Raw genomic sequence first — 17,859 nt, 5'->3', positions numbered from 1 at the left:
GAGTGCTTGATGGATATAAAAGATGACTCCAATCTCAGCCAACAGGACATTGCTTGGGGATCATTCCTTGACTTGCAATTTCAACCAGCAATCAGAAACGTTCCTTCTCTTCAGGACTGGCAAATAAGGAAAACTGAAACAGATTTTCAAGAATGGCTCAAAGCGCACTCAAGACATTCTCTCTTCTTTGATGGGGCAGCAAAGGGCAATCCGGGCAAAGCTGGTGCAGGAGGTGTTGTGGTAAATCCTTCTGGGGAAAAAATTCATTCCTTTGCTTGGGGGCTTGGACATTCAACCAGCATTCAAGCTGAGGCTTTGGCCCTCTTTCAAGGCCTCAAGATCCTCAAAGAACTAAATATAAGTGAAGCTATTGTTATAGGCGACTCCCAGATCATTATAAACGCAATGATTTCAAACTCCCCAGCGTTGGATCTTAATCTAGCAAGGTTGATATCCAGAATCAAGGGCTTGGAAAACGCTTTTCAGAAGCTGAATTACTATCATGTGTTGAGAACTCATAATAAAGAGGCGGACAATGAAGCCAACAAAGCTGCCCTTCTCTCTGTCGGGGTCAAGATGAAAGGCGAAGAGGAATCATGGGAACCCATCCCATAAGCTGATTACTGTCATGTTTTACTGCTTACTCTTAAATAAATTTGTTTGTATCTTCAAGTGGGGAAAAATCTCTGAATTTGAAAACATAAATCCCTTATCAAGGAAGAAGTCTTCAAGCTTCAGCTGCACTCTCATTCTCAGTAGAGAGATGCAACAGGACACAGAAGTCCTTAATGTAATCAAATTTTCAGCATTCAGGCCAAGATGAATATAAACACCCCATAACCCTTTCTGTCAAAAAAACAAAAATGTTTTTATTTGGCTAAAAGCTCGTTTTTTTTTTACATCAAGACCTAAATGGATTTGGAAGGAGTGAAAGCTTGCCTCTTATGTGATCCTAGGACATATCCTCCCTTGGAGCCACTGGAGACAAGTCAATTCAATTTATTGATCAAGCAAAGCCCAAAGGAAATTTGTATTCTTGTGCTAAGTATGAATGGAATTAAACCTAGAGAAGGGAATTTTTAAATTTAATGTAAGGATGATTGGAGTTATCAATACGCCCTAAACTAGGAACAAGCTCCTTCCAAGCGTAACACATATAGACACTTTGCTAAGAGTTGCCCAAGGAATCAAGAAGAGTGGCCTCCTTCAAAGCAATCTTTGTAACCCTCTATTGAAATAAAGCAGAACTCGTTTACATTGATAAATAGAGGGCATGAAAATCTATATTCCAAGGGATTACAACAACAGCGAAATTAGCCCATTCACTCCATCCAATAACAATTATGAATCCCTTGAAATAAAAGATTTTGAGACAAAAAATGAGGAATTGGAGAAAGCATAAGGAGAAGAACTCAAAGGTGGGGCAAAACAATTGAAGACTTAAGTGGATCTAGAGGTTGTCGGTCCATATGTAATAGAAGAGAAACCAATTCAAGAAATAGACTAGGGAACTCCTATGGAAGAGGAGGTGTTTAGAAAAATACTTTAATGCATAATTTGCATTTATCTTTGTCATCCAATCTCCATATTATGCTGGAGTTTTGAAGAAATATTCTCCTTCTATAAGACAAAGGAGATCAAATTAGGAACTAAGAAAAAAAGAGACAAAATCATTTTTTTGGGAGGTATAAGCTTTCATTAGATCCACACATATGAAGGAGGGGATAATTCCCCATAATAATTGGTAATTAGGTAATATTTTTGCATTCTATTCTACAATCAATTTGTAATATTTTATTCTTGTAACCAAGTATTTAGAAAGAAGAAGAAAAAGTACAATCATAAGAGAAAGTGTTGCCTTTTCTCCTCAAAACACTTTGATGAAAAGAGAAAAGACTTGTAAATCATAGTCAACCTTCTTAAATTGTATATGTATAAAGTATCTAGTTCAATCACAACCTATTTTAATACAATCATTAACTACTCCCATTGAAAAAAAAATGCTCTATCTAAAAACAACCTTCTATACATCTTTTTGACTTACCTAACAAAATGAAGACATTGACTTTCTTTGTCTTTAAAAAAAACCTTAATTAATAAAATGAAACATTTGTTTTTTTTTTATTTTTTTGTGAATTTCTAAACTTTGCAATAATCAAGAAAACAGGATTACATAGATAACTATTTGTGCACATAGGGAGTACCAAAAAACAATTCTCAACCTTTGTCACTTAAATGTTCTACTCTTAATTACATATATACAAAAATCATAACATTTGGGCCTCTCTAGGCCAGGAACCCCACCATACAATAAAGCATTAAGACCCAAATAGAAGCCTCACCCAAGAATTTGAGACCGATGACACCATAGTTGCACCTTGGTCATCCACAAGAACCAACCCAAACGTTGTAGGAAGGATCCCTCGAGGGCAACACTAAAACCATCAAGCCACTGAAACAGAGACACCATCATCAACCGACGAACCAACAAACCACAATCGCAAAACAGCTATGCCAAGTGAACATTGACATTACGAGCCCCAGATGGGACAAGATACATTGGCATAAGGAAAAAAAGCACACCCATCCCCCACACCACCCAAAAAAAAAATGTGTGGTCGCAACTCTGATAGGTTGTTGTAATCCAAGGAACTAAAGTCCAACCAAGGGCCTACCAGAACCAAAAAATAGCAACTTTAGGAAAGATCCATAAACCATCACCCACCACCTTATATTATTAGTCATTCTCGAAAGACGACACATTTTCCTAAACTAGAGCACTTGAGTCAAGAGGGTCTATGGCATCTCTGCCATCAGACTCACAAGGAACATGACTCTGCACATGCATTAGGCGAGCATCCGTTTTGTCCATGTGGAACCTCGGGTTTCTTAACATTCTTTTGACATCCTCCAAGGATGCAAAGATGTTGTACTTCTCTACCTACTTATCCCTCGGTACCAAACCTAAAAACCTTTAACTTTTAAAAATTATGTTTTAATAAAAGTATTTCAAACTTGTTACTAAGTATATAAAAAGGATGTATAAACTATTTTTTTAAACAACGCTTTGAATTTACGTGCTAGTGCAAGAGCCTAACAAACAATGGCAATGATGCTTGGTATGATGATAAAGCACCATCAAGGACAACAATAGGGGAATTTTTTACTGTTATTGCTCCCCAACCTCCAATAAGCCTTTGGTTATTTCAAAAATCCCCTCAATGGAAAAAGGTTGGATCCCTGAATTTATTATTTAGAAGGTTACTTCAAAGTGCAAAATAATACAATTGATTATCAAATTCTTATTATTTTTCTTCTTCACATTAAAGACAAAGCCCTTGCTTGGTGGAACTTTCACATAGACGTTATATGCCCTTTGATCATACATTTCAAGTTTACAATTCAAAAGTAGTTTTATCCTATAGGTGATATACAAGAAATCTTGATTCATTAATTGCATCGTCTTCAAACTATTGTTTATGATTATTCACTAGAATAAAAATAAAGTTTAATTAAGGTTTTTAATGTGAAGCATCAATGTAATATTTATATGTCGGCCGGATAAATCGTTCTTGCAGACAAGACCGATCTCCCTAGTATCTACAAATATCTAGCGACAAGCAAAACAAGCAAATTCTACCTTTCTCTAAATATTGCGATTTATAAATAAAAGCCAAGAGGTGTTTTAGACCCTACCTTAAGTCCAACGCTAGTTTGTGGCAGCCACGCTTCGACCGTCCAAATGAGTTTCCTTTTGAGAACCTGCAAACACAAACAAGCACAAATCAAATAATACCTGCAAAGCCAATATAATAAATCATATTCATCATGATGATCAAGGAATTCATGAAATAAACCATAGAAGGCAGCTTATTGAGAAAAAAAAACTTGATTGTATTAACTTTAAACAAAGAATAACTTTACAACCTTGGTGCCTTGATGTTGTACAAGCTCCTCCCAGGGTCCAGCAAGAATCTCCTCTACTTTGACAAACTTGACACTCTTCCCAAAGAGATCAAAAGGTATGTAATCTTTCCTCTCAAGCTCAATTAGGAAGTCTAAATTCCAACAGCATTTACCCTCAAAAATATTCAGCTTTCAACCTTCTTAGTAACCAGCCCAATGCCTCACTTTATAGTGCAGAGGAAGGAAGTTACTAGGTCCACCTTCAAAGGGATAGAGTCCTCCTTCAAAGGGATAAGCTCCTCACATCAAGGGGTTAGCTCCTTTAGTTATGGGATGCATGAACCTCAAAGGAGCGAACTAACCACCTCAAGATTCCCTCTAGAAGCTTCCAGAAATAACCCAAAGTGAGTTTTTAAGAATGTACTTGCGCCTTTTTGACTTTTACAGGGGTCTGCACCCATTACACAGAAATAGAGCGGGCAGGTCCGCAGGGAACATGACCAGGGGATGCGGGACCGCAGGTAATGCTAAGAGAAAGTGTGGAACCAAAGTTTTAGAGATTTTCAAGGACTTTCTCTCATTTTTCAAGGCTTGACATGAAGAGCTGAGGTTTAAGACTTGCATAGGAGGAAAGTATGAGTGGTGATAGACTCACAATGACTGCAAAATGTCATGGTGACAGTATTTTGTGCAACAGATTGCCCCCTAAAGTGCGAAGTCTGTAATAGATAGTATTTGTCATCTAAGAAGAGTGAATTACTTTATCATTTCGAGGATCATCCTGTGGAGAGCCTGGTTGGAACCTGTAAAAACATTCAATACAAAGTATATATATGTGAGCATATCATCGATGAGGTAGGCATTCCCATACTCAGATCAAAACTGACTAGAAAAATAATTAAACCGCTCTGATATAGGAATGATCTTGTAATACATCATAAGCATAGACATATGTAGACACAATATGGTCGCAGCCATCTGTTTATGAATAGTCCACTGTATAATGAATAACAAAATTCCTCACAACCTGGATGGTGGAAACTAGATCCAGGGTCTTGATTTTTGCTTCCCGAGCTAGTACGATTCTATCCATGTGAATGAATGTGTCGAAGTCGAACACGATAGAAACCACTTGATTACCAGTCAATGATGTAAACTGTTAACAAGTGTGAGAGAAACCACCAGTAATGTCAATGGCTCTCAAAGTACTCAGTACAATCCATGAAATGTGAATAGATGAGTTGATGTCGAACATGTCACGGAATCCTTTGATCGAAGGTCAATGATGCAACCTGTCATCGAAGGCGAGAAACCTGCCATTGAGGCATGTAGATTTCAAGGTACTGACAATTTCTAGATCATCTTTCTAGATAATGAGCTGAAGTCGATAGAAAGCGATCCGTTGTAGGCAAGCCCACAACACGAAATCATAGATCAAGTTTGAAGAAATATATTTGCAAGGACTGACTCAGGGATGGTCAAGATGGATGACAGATATTTTGCAGATGAATGGTTTATTTGCACTGACCTCTTGAACACATAACGACACTGCAGATGGTTTGGTGACAATTGACCCAAAGCTAATACCCAGAAACCGGCTGAAGACTTTCAATATGGTTTGATTAACTGTTAGGCAAAGGATTTCCCAACCCAGGTGAACAAAAAGTGTCGTGTTCAAGAGTGGTTAAATGTTTTTCTGAGACACAAAGTATAACAAACAGGTTCATTTTTCTCTCTTTTCTCCCACCATTTCTGGCAAGTACCTCTTTATTTTTTAACAAGCTTGAGGAGGATAACATTTGCTTGGTTATAAGCTCATCCTTCGGATGAGTCCAACTTAGTTTAAATTCGAACCCTAAGAAGGAGTGGTCCGTTCCTGTTTGTAATTGAACAGGTCCTTTAATGTTAAATTTTAACGAGTCCCCTCGGATGTGGGTGACACAAATTAATTTAATGCTCTTCATGACAGACAGTAAGGGCTGGTACTGCCAGCTGCAGGGCAGCGTGGCTTCCCAGGATTTCACCCTGCGCAAGAAGGATAATCTTAATAAGGGCGGATTTGGTAGGATCTCGGCATTAATGGTTTGCTCCGTTCAAAGTGAAGCAGTGGTAGTTATAATCATGGCGATCTCGTTTATTCTCTTCACAATTAGTGTTCAGTCCTCTTGCTCCAGGCCTTGGTTTGCTGCGGATTTTGGGGGAGAGCAGGTCTCTGCTCACAGAGGCAAGCTTCGTGCCTGTACCCTGTTATCTTGGAGGTGGTATTACTATGTTAAGGGTCTTGGTGGCAGGATAAACTCTGCTATAAGTGGTAAGCTTTCTAATGCTCTGGAATTTCGAATTGGGCGGTCCTCACCTTCCTCTCAGGCCTACTCTGTGCGCTCGTATTGGTTCCTGGTTCAGTCCTTTTGCCCTCCAGTCATTGTTTCTGGTTGTTCAATGCCTTCCCCTACGCACCTCAATATGGTTCGCCAAAGTGGGAGGAATCGTTCCGGGGGGCGACGAGGTAGCCGAAAGCGTTCGAAGGCAAGCTGTTCTGTGGACCCTGAACTGTCTCCTGTCAATCTCCCCTCCTCTCAGGTGAATGTGCCACCTCCTAGCCCTGTTCGCAAGCCAACTCCGAATAGTGTGTTTCAAACCACTCATTTCAAGTTCCAAAGCAATCTTAACAGGCCATTGATCACCGCTCATATCACTATTATCCTTTCGGAAGAAGAAAACCAGCTTTATCCTCTGACGTGCATGGCTCCTGAGCCTTCTCAAAGCAGTGAGCAATTTACGGATGGGGGAAGCCAGGAGAAACATATGGGTGATAGGCTTGGCCAGGATGAAGCTCCCAACGTCATTCCGCCTCTTGAAGACATTATCCCAGTGGCCGGGGAAGGGATTTCCAGAGCCACTAATCATCCCATGGCGAACCCAGCGGGCGAGAAGGCTGGCAGCGAAGATTTGTGGATTGGCAGCGCGTGTCCGGTAGTGGAGAAGCCTCCTAGTGAGGACATGGAAGTTTAAGGCCACCTGGGTCTGTTCAATCTCTCTTTTTGGTTTTGCTGACGTTTCAGATGACTACTTCCAGGCAGTTTTGTTTACAGTCATGGTTCAGCATCTTCAACCTGATGATTTTGTTTCCCTCCAGGGCAGTGGCAGTATAATTACCTTCTGGTTTGCCAAGGAAATTCGCTATCTTGCTTTCACGGTTCTTCTTATGTTCTACTGGTCTATCTTTGGGCTCTACATATGTTTTCTAGCTTTCTGTAACTGGTCTTCCCAGGTTCTTTCTATACTGGGGCAGTTTTGCTGCGTTGAGTGCTCTCAGGTACTGTTATCTGAGGCCTCAACTCCTTGTAATATTATTTTACTTTTCAGTTAATAGAATTTAGTCTTTGCCGAGAAATAAAAAATAAAAAATTAACGAGTCCAATATAGGAGAAACTCGGTGTTTTTCAATTTTAGGGAGTCAGAAGAAAAACTTTAGAAAACTCCATGGTTGTCATTTTTCGTAAATTTGTGTCTCCCAAGCCCGAAAAAGTATAAAATAATACTTGAGAGAACAGCTTGACCATTACGATCAAGGAGTACTTTTCATAATTAGTGCCTCTGATCCGAAAAAAGTAAAAAAGCGATCAACGACACGTCGTTTTATAACCAAAATTGAATTTGAAACGACAAAAATCCGGCAATCTTTTCATGTTTATACGGTCAGAAAAGAGCTGTAAGTGGATCATCTTTTTAATTCCCTTTTAACGAGCTTAAAAGAAAAACTCGGCAATTTGGATCAGACTAGTGGCATTGGAAAGAGGACATAGAAGGCTACTACAATTCACAATTTCAGAAGTGGATGATTCGAAATTACAGAGATACATCAGATTCAATATCAGGCTTCTACAAAGTAAAAAAAAAAAAAGTGTGTAGTTTTTTTTAATTTTTGCATAAGCTTGGTTTGAAGGAATTCAAAGGGCATAGTAAAGCATTATTATCGGTAACTGATGCCCCGAGGAAAGAAAATGCAAACACCTAGTAAGGAACCTGAAAGCTCTAGCATGACTCATGAAGAAGAGGAAGAAATGCTACATGATATATCAAAATTACAAGAACAAGTGCAACAAATGTCACGCTCACAAAAGCTAACAGAAGCTAAGATAAGTGGCGTGGAATCTAAGATAAATGGCGTGGAATCTAAGATAAAGGGCATGGAAGCTAAGATAGAGGATTCGATGGAAGAAGTGAAGAAGTTGCTACAAGAAAGGGTCACTAATGGTGAAAAGGTAGTAAAGGAAACTCATGATGAGAACAAAAGAAATGTTAATCATGATTCCATAGACTCTAATGTTGGATCGAAGACTCACCATGTTCCAAAAATCGATATGAGGAAGTTTGATGGCAAGGATCCCGCCACATGGATATTACAGATGGAGCAATTCTTCGATCTCAATAATGTGCAAAACACACAAAAGGTACGTATGGCAACTTTATATTTGGAACCAAATCAGTTTGTATGGTATCAATGGCTTTGTTCTCGTAAACAATTTATCACTTGGGCAATTTTTACGGAAGAATTGATAGCACATTATGAGGATACAAAAAGCAACACTTTTTTTAGCCAATTGATAAGTCTCAAACAAAAGGGTTCAATAATGGAGCACATTGAGGAGTTCCAAAAATTGAACATAAGGGTAAAAGATATTCCAGAGGAGCATAGGATTGATGTGTTCATAGGGTCTTTAAAGGATAATATCCAACATGATGTGCGCCTTTGGGAACCTGATTCATTAGAGAAGGCATTCAGGTTAGCAAGAAAAATGGAAAGCAAAATTATGGCAACTAGGAAGCATACCATTCACAACTATAAAGACGGAAGTGTTGTTGCCCATAGTCTTCCACAACCTACAAGGTTGACACCACAACAATTGGAAGAAAAAAGAGCAAAAGGGCTTTGTTACAATTGTGATAGCAAATACACAAAGGTCATAAGTGTGCTGAGAAGAAATTATTCTACATAGATTGTGAAGAGGAAGAAGAAAAGGAGCAAGAAAGGTCAAAAGAAGAGGATATATTCCAGGAACAAAGCCTAGATGAAGAACAAATAAATCCGACCATATCTTGTAATGCATTGGCGGGAATTACCACTCCTCAAACCATCAAGATAGAAGGACAAATCAAGAAGAAAAAGGTAATAGTGTTGATTGATTCAGGAAGCACCCACAATTTTATTCATTGTAGGGTAGCAAAAGAATTGAATTGCTTCCTATATCCAGCACCAGAGTGTCAAGTGATGATTGCAAATGGAGGAACAATAAATTGTTCTGGAAAGTGCCATAATATCAAGCTATCCATGGGAGAATATGTATTGACTAGCCCAATGCTTTCCATTCCAATGGGAGGTGCTGATGTTGTACTAGGAGTCCAATGGCTACAATCCTTGGGTACAATAGCTTTTAATTTTCAAGAACTTTTCATGAAATTTTCTGTGGAAGGAAAGGAAGTTGAATTAAGGGGTATTGCAGGGAAACCAGGAAAGATAATCAGCTCTAATGGCATGACAAAGCTTCTAAAAAAGGAGCAAAGAGGTGTAATTGCACAATTATGTTCGCTAGATGTTTCCACATTGGAATCATCTATTTCTCCAGATCTCCAAAAAGTCCTGGACAATCATTCCAAGGTATTTGAGACTCCCAAAGGTCTCCCACCTATGCGTGATCATGATCATGCTATTCATCTGATTCCAGGAAGTGTTCCTCCAAACATCAGGCCGTACAGATATCCATATGTCCAAAAAAGTGAAATTGAACGTATGGTTGCAGAAATGCTAGAGGCTGGTATAATTCAACCGAGTCAAAGTTCTTTCTCAGCTCCAGTAGTATTGGTGCACAAGAAGGATGGATCATGGCGCATGTGTCCAGATTATAGGGAGCTCAACAAGCTCACTATTAAAGATAAGTTCCCCATTCCTGTCATTGATGAATTACTGGATGAATTGCATGGATCAATTTACTTCACCAAGTTGGATCTTCGTTCGGGATATCATCAAATCAGAATGAAGATTGAAGACATTCCGAAAACGGCATTTAGAACTCATGAGGGTCATTATGAATTTTTGGTCATGCCTTTTGGCCTTACCAATGCACCTTCAACATTTCAAGGTTTGATGAATTCAATTTTCAAACCATTCCTTAGAAAATTTGTGTTAGTATTTTTTGATGATATACTAATCTACAACAAGTCTTGGAAGGATCATGTTGAACATGTTGACAGGGTGCTACAACTATTGGAGGAGAAACAATTATATGCAAAAAGATCCAAATGTTTCTTTGGAGTCCAGGAGGTGGAATATTTGGGTCATATTGTATCTCATGAAGGAGTTAAGGTAGACCCTAGCAAAATTAAAGCCATTAAGGAATGGAAAATCCCCACATCCATAAAGCATCTGCGAGGATTTCTTGGGTTGACAGGGTATTATCGCAAGTTTGTTAAGAATTATGGGAGAATAGCAGCACCTCTAACAACATTATTGAAGAAAGATTCATTTTCATGGACTCCGGAAGCAACAAAGGCCTTTGAACATCTTAAAGAGGCAATGTGCCAAGCACCGGTCTTAGCTACACCGGACTTCACAAAAACCTTTATTGTGGAATGTGATGCTTCAGGAAATGGAATTGGTGCTGTTCTAATGCAAGATGAAAGACCCATTGCTTTTGAAAGTCGTCCAATCAAGGGAAAGTTTTTAAGCAAAGCTATTTATGAGAAGGAAATGTTGGCAATACTCCATGCACTTAAGAAATGGCGACCCTACCTAATGGGAAGACACTTCAAGGTAAAAACGGATCATGATAGCCTTAAATACTTTTTAGAACAAAGATTATCCTCTGAAGAGCAACAAAAGTGGGTCACAAAGATGTTGGGTTATGACTTTGAAATCATCTACAAAAAAGGGAAGCAAAATGTGGTGGCAGATGCACTCTCAAGAAAGGATGAGGATGTGGAAGCATTGTTGTGTGCCATTTCTATTATCCAACCAGATTGGATAAACGAAGCAAAGGAGGAATGGAAGAATGACGAAGAAGTGTGGGCACTTATTCGAAAGCTACAACAAGATTCCAGTACTTCTGATACATTTAGCTGGAAAAATGATTCGTTATGGTACAAAGATCGCTTATACCTCTGTAAGAATTCCCAGCTAAAACAAAAGATTCTTATGGAATTGCACACTTCTCCCTTAGGAGGGCACTCAGGATTTTTAAAAACTTACCACAGGGTTAAGAAGGATTTTTTTTGGGATGGCCTTAAATCAGATATTCAAAAGTTTGTGGCGGAATGTTTGGTTTGCCAACAAAATAAAGTTGAAACAATTAAGACACCGGGTCTATTACAACCTTTATCCATTCCAAGCCAACGTTGGGAGGAGGTTTCAATGGATTTTATCACAGGTTTACCCAAGTCTGAGGGAAAGAGTGTCATCATGGTGGTAGTTGACAGACTTACCAAGTATGCACACTTTTGTGCATTATCACATCCATTTAAAGCCAGTACAGTTTCTACTGCATTTATGGAAACAGTTCAAAAGCTACATGGAAACCCAAAGATTATTGTAAGTGACAGAGATCCCATTTTCACTGGAAATTTTTGGACAGAATTATTTTCTTGTCTTGGTACTCAGTTAGCTCATAGCTCATCTTATCATCCTCAATCTGATGGGCAAACTGAGATAGTAAACAAATGTTTGGAAGGATATCTTCGTTGCTTTGTATCTGATAAACAGACACAATGGGTCAAATGGTTGCCTCTGGCTGAATGGTGGTATAACACTTCCTTCCATACAGCAACAAAAATGACCCCATTTATGGCACTTTATGGGTATCAACCACCATCCATCACATCATATTTAAGAGAAAATTCTAAGGTTCAGGCAGTGGAACATCACATCGAACATCAACAACAAGTCCTCCAACTCTTAAAGGATAACCTCGTGTTGGCACAAAATAGAATGAAACAACAGGCAGATCAACATCGCAGTGAAAGAAGTTTTGATGTAGGTGATTGGGTATTCCTACGGCTACAACCATATAAGCAAATGTCCCTAAAGCAAGCTAAGAAGGATAATAAATTATCACCAAAGTATTATGGTCCGTACAAGGTGTTGGAAAAGATTGGTACTATGGCATACAAATTGGAGCTTCCTGCAGCTTCTCGATTGCACCCAGTTTTCCATGTTTCATGTTTAAAGAAGGTTATAGGCGACAAGCTCCCAGTTCAAACAATATTGCCAGAACTTGACGAGGAAGGAAAAATTATATTGGAACCGGAAGCAGTCACAGAAACAAGAACTCGACAGCTACGAAATCGATCAATTTCAGAGTATCTTATCAAGTGGAAGAACTTATCCGCTGAAGATTCCACATGGGAGGATGAGAATTTTATGTAGAAGTATCCAGAACTACTCAAGCGTTGAGGACAACGCTTTTTGAAGGAGAGGGGCATGTTAGGCCCCTATAATACTAGTGTAACCCCTTATTGTATTAGTACAACCCCTTATTATATTAATGTACCCATGTAGTGCCCATATTGTTACTATTGTGCCACATAGAACCCCACTATTGTTACTGTTGTGCCCTACAATATTATTGTTATGTAGGCTTTGATTGTATTGGACCACTTAGACTCCTATATATAGAAAGGAGGTATTTTCATTTGTATCATCCAAGAATTGTTCATTTATGTAATGTAAAGGAGGTTGCCCCCTCGAAGAGGCTGAATTCTAAGGCATTGATCTATCTTTTCTATCTTTTCTTGAGCTGGTTTCATAACAACTGCATATGGCCACCGGATCCAAATGCGAATGGTAGTAGACTGTTATTGAGGCACCATCTTCAACTGGTGCGATGCTGTGTTGGCTAATGTAAAAGGCCAACTGGCTAGAGCAAAGAACAGACAACTGAAAAACTTTGGATACGGTTTCTAAGTTGTGAGCTTTGGTCTAGAGAGGGTCCCAATGTTGGTCCCACAGCATATTTCCGTTGGAGCTGGACTTCCCCGAGAGCCCAAGCTGATGCGTTGGGTTGCAGTTATGGCCTGTCATCCTAAGGAGGGAGGGTTCAGAGGTTGTTTGATTTCCTCCTTAGTATTTTCATTGGTTGGAGAACCAAGTTTCCGTGATTCAGGATTTTCCTTATGCTTGGATGGATTATCGTGGTGACCCAGACATAGCTCTTCCACCAGGAGAGTAATGGGATGACTCAGGTAAACTCATTTTCAACGTTTATTTATTTATTTGTTTTTTAAATCGTCCCAAAAACTGATAGTAAAAAGTTTCAAATGCAGATGTAGGTCCACGACGACCAGCCACTCTTCGACCTTATGAGAGGAGACACCCAACTGCAGCAGTACCAGCCCCACATGACGAATCTACAAAGACCCTGGCCGAATTGAAAAACCATCTAGAGCATTTGACAGCAGACATTCCAGAGACTAGCATAGATGACATTCCTCTTAGGTTACAGCACTATGTGATTGGGGTCCCAGGACCTTCCAGGAGGTTCCTTTGTAGGGTGGCTCGAGCAGTGGTTTCTTATCGTGATCATCACCAGTGATAGGATGATCGCCTTTTGTAGACTCATATGACATTTTTGCTTTTTGTACTATCATGGATGATTGCCTTTTGTAGACTCATATGACATTTTTGCTTTTTGTACTATCATTTTTTCCGATCATAAGGTGTTTTTCAACCTATGATCGAAGACGATGTATATTTGACACACTTCTATGCTATGCTATATCACTATTACTAGCTATCTTGTAAAACATGTTATGGAATGTTTTTAAATTTATTGTTTGATTATTGCAAATGTCTACTTAACATTCGAGAAGCAATTGCATCTGCTAATGTATTTAAATATCTTGGAATATGTTGATATTCAATATAGTCAAATTCACGTTCCAAGAGACGAACTCTAAAAAATAATCTTAATAACACAGGATTTCTAATGGCATAAACTCTATTAAGCTGCAATACAACGAGTTCAGAATCTAACCTCACAATCAAACTCCGAATCCCAAATGAAATGGATTCAGATAATAACTCAATCACTGCACTATACTCTGCAATGTTGTTCATTGTTTGACCGAGGCTTACCCCATGCATAGATACCAACTCATCAGAGGGTGAATAGATAACCCAAGCTGCGGAAGAAATGTTCCGTGTATTACGACAAGCACCATCAGTGAAACCAATGTATGTTTGAAGAGACGTCGACATCTGCAATATCAAGAGTAAAATCAAGATAAGCAGGAATAATGACAAAAACACTCTCTAAACTAAGCACACTTTTCTAATCTAAAACACACCAGCTAGAAAGAAAACTAATCTAACTAAAATCTCCACACCCAGATTTAAGCATAATATCTCTTCAGATAAAGACCATTTCTAGGCTTACCTAAAGAGACACCGTCAAAATCTACCAATTCATAGGCCCCTTTTGCCAGCTTTCGCTTAACAACATAAGGACCATGCCACATAGGTACGAATTTTCTAGCGCCTAGCTTATCATTTGCTTGATCGTATAGTAAGACTAGGTCTCCTTCTGAAAAATTACGAGGTGTAACATTTCGATCGTACTGAGCTTTAATTCGTTTGGCATGAGTTTCGATTGCTAGTGCAACATCACGTCGATTCTCATCTAGATGAGCCAAGTACAACAAACGTTTCTCCTCTTCAGAAGTGGTTGGGAGTAACTCTATGGCTATTTGCAATGATGGGATTTCGCATTCAATGGGTAACACAGCTTCCAAACCGTAAACTAGTTGGAAAGGAGTGAAACCAGTTGATGTTTTTACTAAGGTTCGATACGCCCAAAGCGCTGAAAATAACATGTTATGCCAATTCGACCTATGAATCCCAATGATTCGTCAGATCATAATGACTAGAACTTTGTTGATGGCTTCAACCAGACCATTAGCCTGTGGGTAATATGGAGTAGAATTATCGTGACACAGGCCAAGTTGATATGTTAGTTCAGTCATCATGATGTTTCAAAAATTATGCCCATGATCAGTGATAATCGCTTGTGGAACACTGAATCTAGTAATTATATGATTGAAAACAAAAATCGCAGCAGTTTTGTCATCCGCTGAAAATGTAGGCATCGCCTCGGCCCACTTGGTAAAATAATCTACCGCAAGGATGATATACGCATGCCCCCTGGCTGAGTGAGGGTTACATGTAATAAAGTTGATACCCCACTTTGTAAAAGGACCGACGTCAATTATAGGGTGGAGAGGAGCAGGTGGAGCACTCATCTTTCGATAAAATTTTTGACAATTATGGCATTTTTGGACCGCGTCAATACAATCTTTAAACAAAGACGACCAGAAATAGACAGTGCGCAATATCTTTTGGGTTGTGGCATACCCAGACATATGACCGCCACACGCTCCAAAGTGACAGTCATTTAAAACATTTTCAGCTTCCTCATGAGTTAAACAACGTCTGAAAACAATGTTATGAAACCAGCTCAAGAAAAGATAGAAAAGATAGATCAACGCCTTAGAATTCAGCCTCTTCGAGGGGCAACCTCCTTTACATTACATAAATGAACAATTCTTGGATGATACAAATGACAAAACCTCCTTTCTATATATAGGAGTCTAAGGAGTCACAATATAATCCAGCCGACCTAACAATAATAATATAAAGCCACAAAAATAACAATAGAGGGATTCTATGGGGCACAGAAATAACAATATGGGGGTAATAGGGGCACAACAATATAAATAAGGGGTATAACTACAATAGTAATGGGGTAATCACTAGTATTATAGGGACCCAACATGCCCCTCTCCTTCAAAAAAGTGTTGTCCTCAACGCTTGAGTAGTTCTGGATACTTCTGCATAAAATTCTCATCCTCCCATGTGGAATCTTCAGCGGATAAGTTCTTCCACTTGATAAGATACTCTGAAATTGATCGATTTCGTAGCTGTCGAGTTCTTGTTTCTGTGACTGCTTCCGGTTCCAATATAATTTTTCCTTCCTCGTCAAGTTCTGGCAATATTGTTTGAACTGGGAGCTTGTCGCCTATAACCTTCTTTAAACATGAAACATGGAAAACTGGGTGCAATCGAGAAGCTGCAGGAAGCTCCAATTTGTATGCCATAGTACCAATCTTTTGCAACACCTTGTACGGACCATAATACTTTGGTGATAATTTATTATCCTTCTTAGCTTGCTTTAGGGACATTTGCTTATATGGTTGTAGCCGTAGGAATACCCAATCACCTACATCAAAACTTCTTTCACTGCGATGTTGATCTGCCTGTTGTTTCATTCTATTTTGTGCCAACACGAGGTTATCCTTTAAGAGTTGGAGGACTTGTTGTTGATGTTCGATGTGATGTTCCACTGCCTGAACCTTAGAATTTTCTCTTAAATATGATGTGATGGATGGTGGTTGATACCCATAAAGTGCCATAAATGGGGTCATTTTTGTTGCTGTATGGAAGGAAGTGTTATACCACCATTCAGCCAGAGGCAACCATTTGACCCATTGTGTCTGTTTATCAGATACAAAGCAACGAAGATATCCTTCCAAACATTTGTTTACTATCTCAGTTTGCCCATCAGATTGAGGATGATAAGATGAGCTATGAGCTAACTGAGTACCAAGACAAGAAAATAATTCTGTCCAAAAATTTCCAGTGAAAATGGGATCTCTGTCACTTACAATAATCTTTGGGTTTCCATGTAGCTTTTGAACTGTTTCCATAAATGCAGTAGAAACTGTACTGGCTTTAAATGGATGTGATAATGCACAAAAGTGTGCATACTTGGTAAGTCTGTCAACTACCACCATGATGACACTCTTTCCCTCAGACTTGGGTAAACCTGTGATAAAATCCATTGAAACCTCCTCCCAACGTTGGCTTGGAATGGATAAAGGTTGTAATAGACCCGGTGTCTTAATTGTTTCAACTTTATTTTGTTGGCAAACCAAACATTCCGCCACAAACTTTTGAATATCTGATTTAAGGCCATCCCAAAAAAATTCCTTCTTAACCCTGTGGTAAGTTTTTAAAAATCCTGAGTGCCCTCCTAAGGGAGAAGTGTGCAATTCCATAAGAATCTTTTGTTTTAGCTGGGAATTCTTACAGAGGTATAAGCGATCTTTGTACCATAACGAATCATTTTGCCAGCTAAATGTATCAGAAGTACTGGAATCTTGTTGTAGCTTTCGAATAAGTGCCCACACTTCTTCGTCATTCTTCCATTCCTCCTTTGCTTCGTTTATCCAATCTGGTTGGATAATAGAAATGGCACACAACAATGCTTCCACATCCTCATCCTTTCTTGAGAGTGCATCTGCCACCACATTTTGCTTCCCTTTTTTGTAGATGATTTCAAAGTCATAACCCAACATCTTTGTGACCCACTTTTGTTGCTCTTCAGAGGATAATCTTTGTTCTAAAAAGTATTTAAGGCTATCATGATCCGTTTTTACCTTGAAGTGTCTTCCCATTAGGTAGGGTCGCCATTTCTTAAGTGCATGGAGTATTGCCAACATTTCCTTCTCATAAATAGCTTTGCTTAAAAACTTTCCCTTGATTGGACGACTTTCAAAAGCAATGGGTCTTTCATCTTGCATTAGAACAACACCAATTCCATTTCCTGAAGCATCACATTCCACAATAAAGGTTTTTGTGAAGTCCGGTGTAGCTAAGACCGGTGCTTGGCACATTGCCTCTTTAAGATGTTCAAAGGCCTTTGTTGCTTCCGAGTCCATGAAAATGAATCTTTCTTCAATAATGTTGTTAGAGGTGCTGCTATTCTCCCATAATTCTTAACAAACTTGCGATAATACCCTGTCAACCCAAGAAATCCTCGCAGATGCTTTATGGATGTGGGGATTTTCCATTCCTTAATGGCTTTAATTTTGCTAGGGTCTACCTTAACTCCTTCATGAGATACA

The sequence above is a fragment of the Pinus tabuliformis genome, chromosome 4_2 (assembly GCF_031772625.1).
Source record: "Pinus tabuliformis cultivar Carrire ecotype Pingquan chromosome 4_2, CPIR1, whole genome shotgun sequence".
Taxonomy (NCBI): domain Eukaryota; kingdom Viridiplantae; phylum Streptophyta; class Pinopsida; order Pinales; family Pinaceae; genus Pinus; species Pinus tabuliformis.
The sequence above is the reverse complement of the archived record's forward strand: the minus strand, read 5'-3'. Positions refer to the sequence as shown.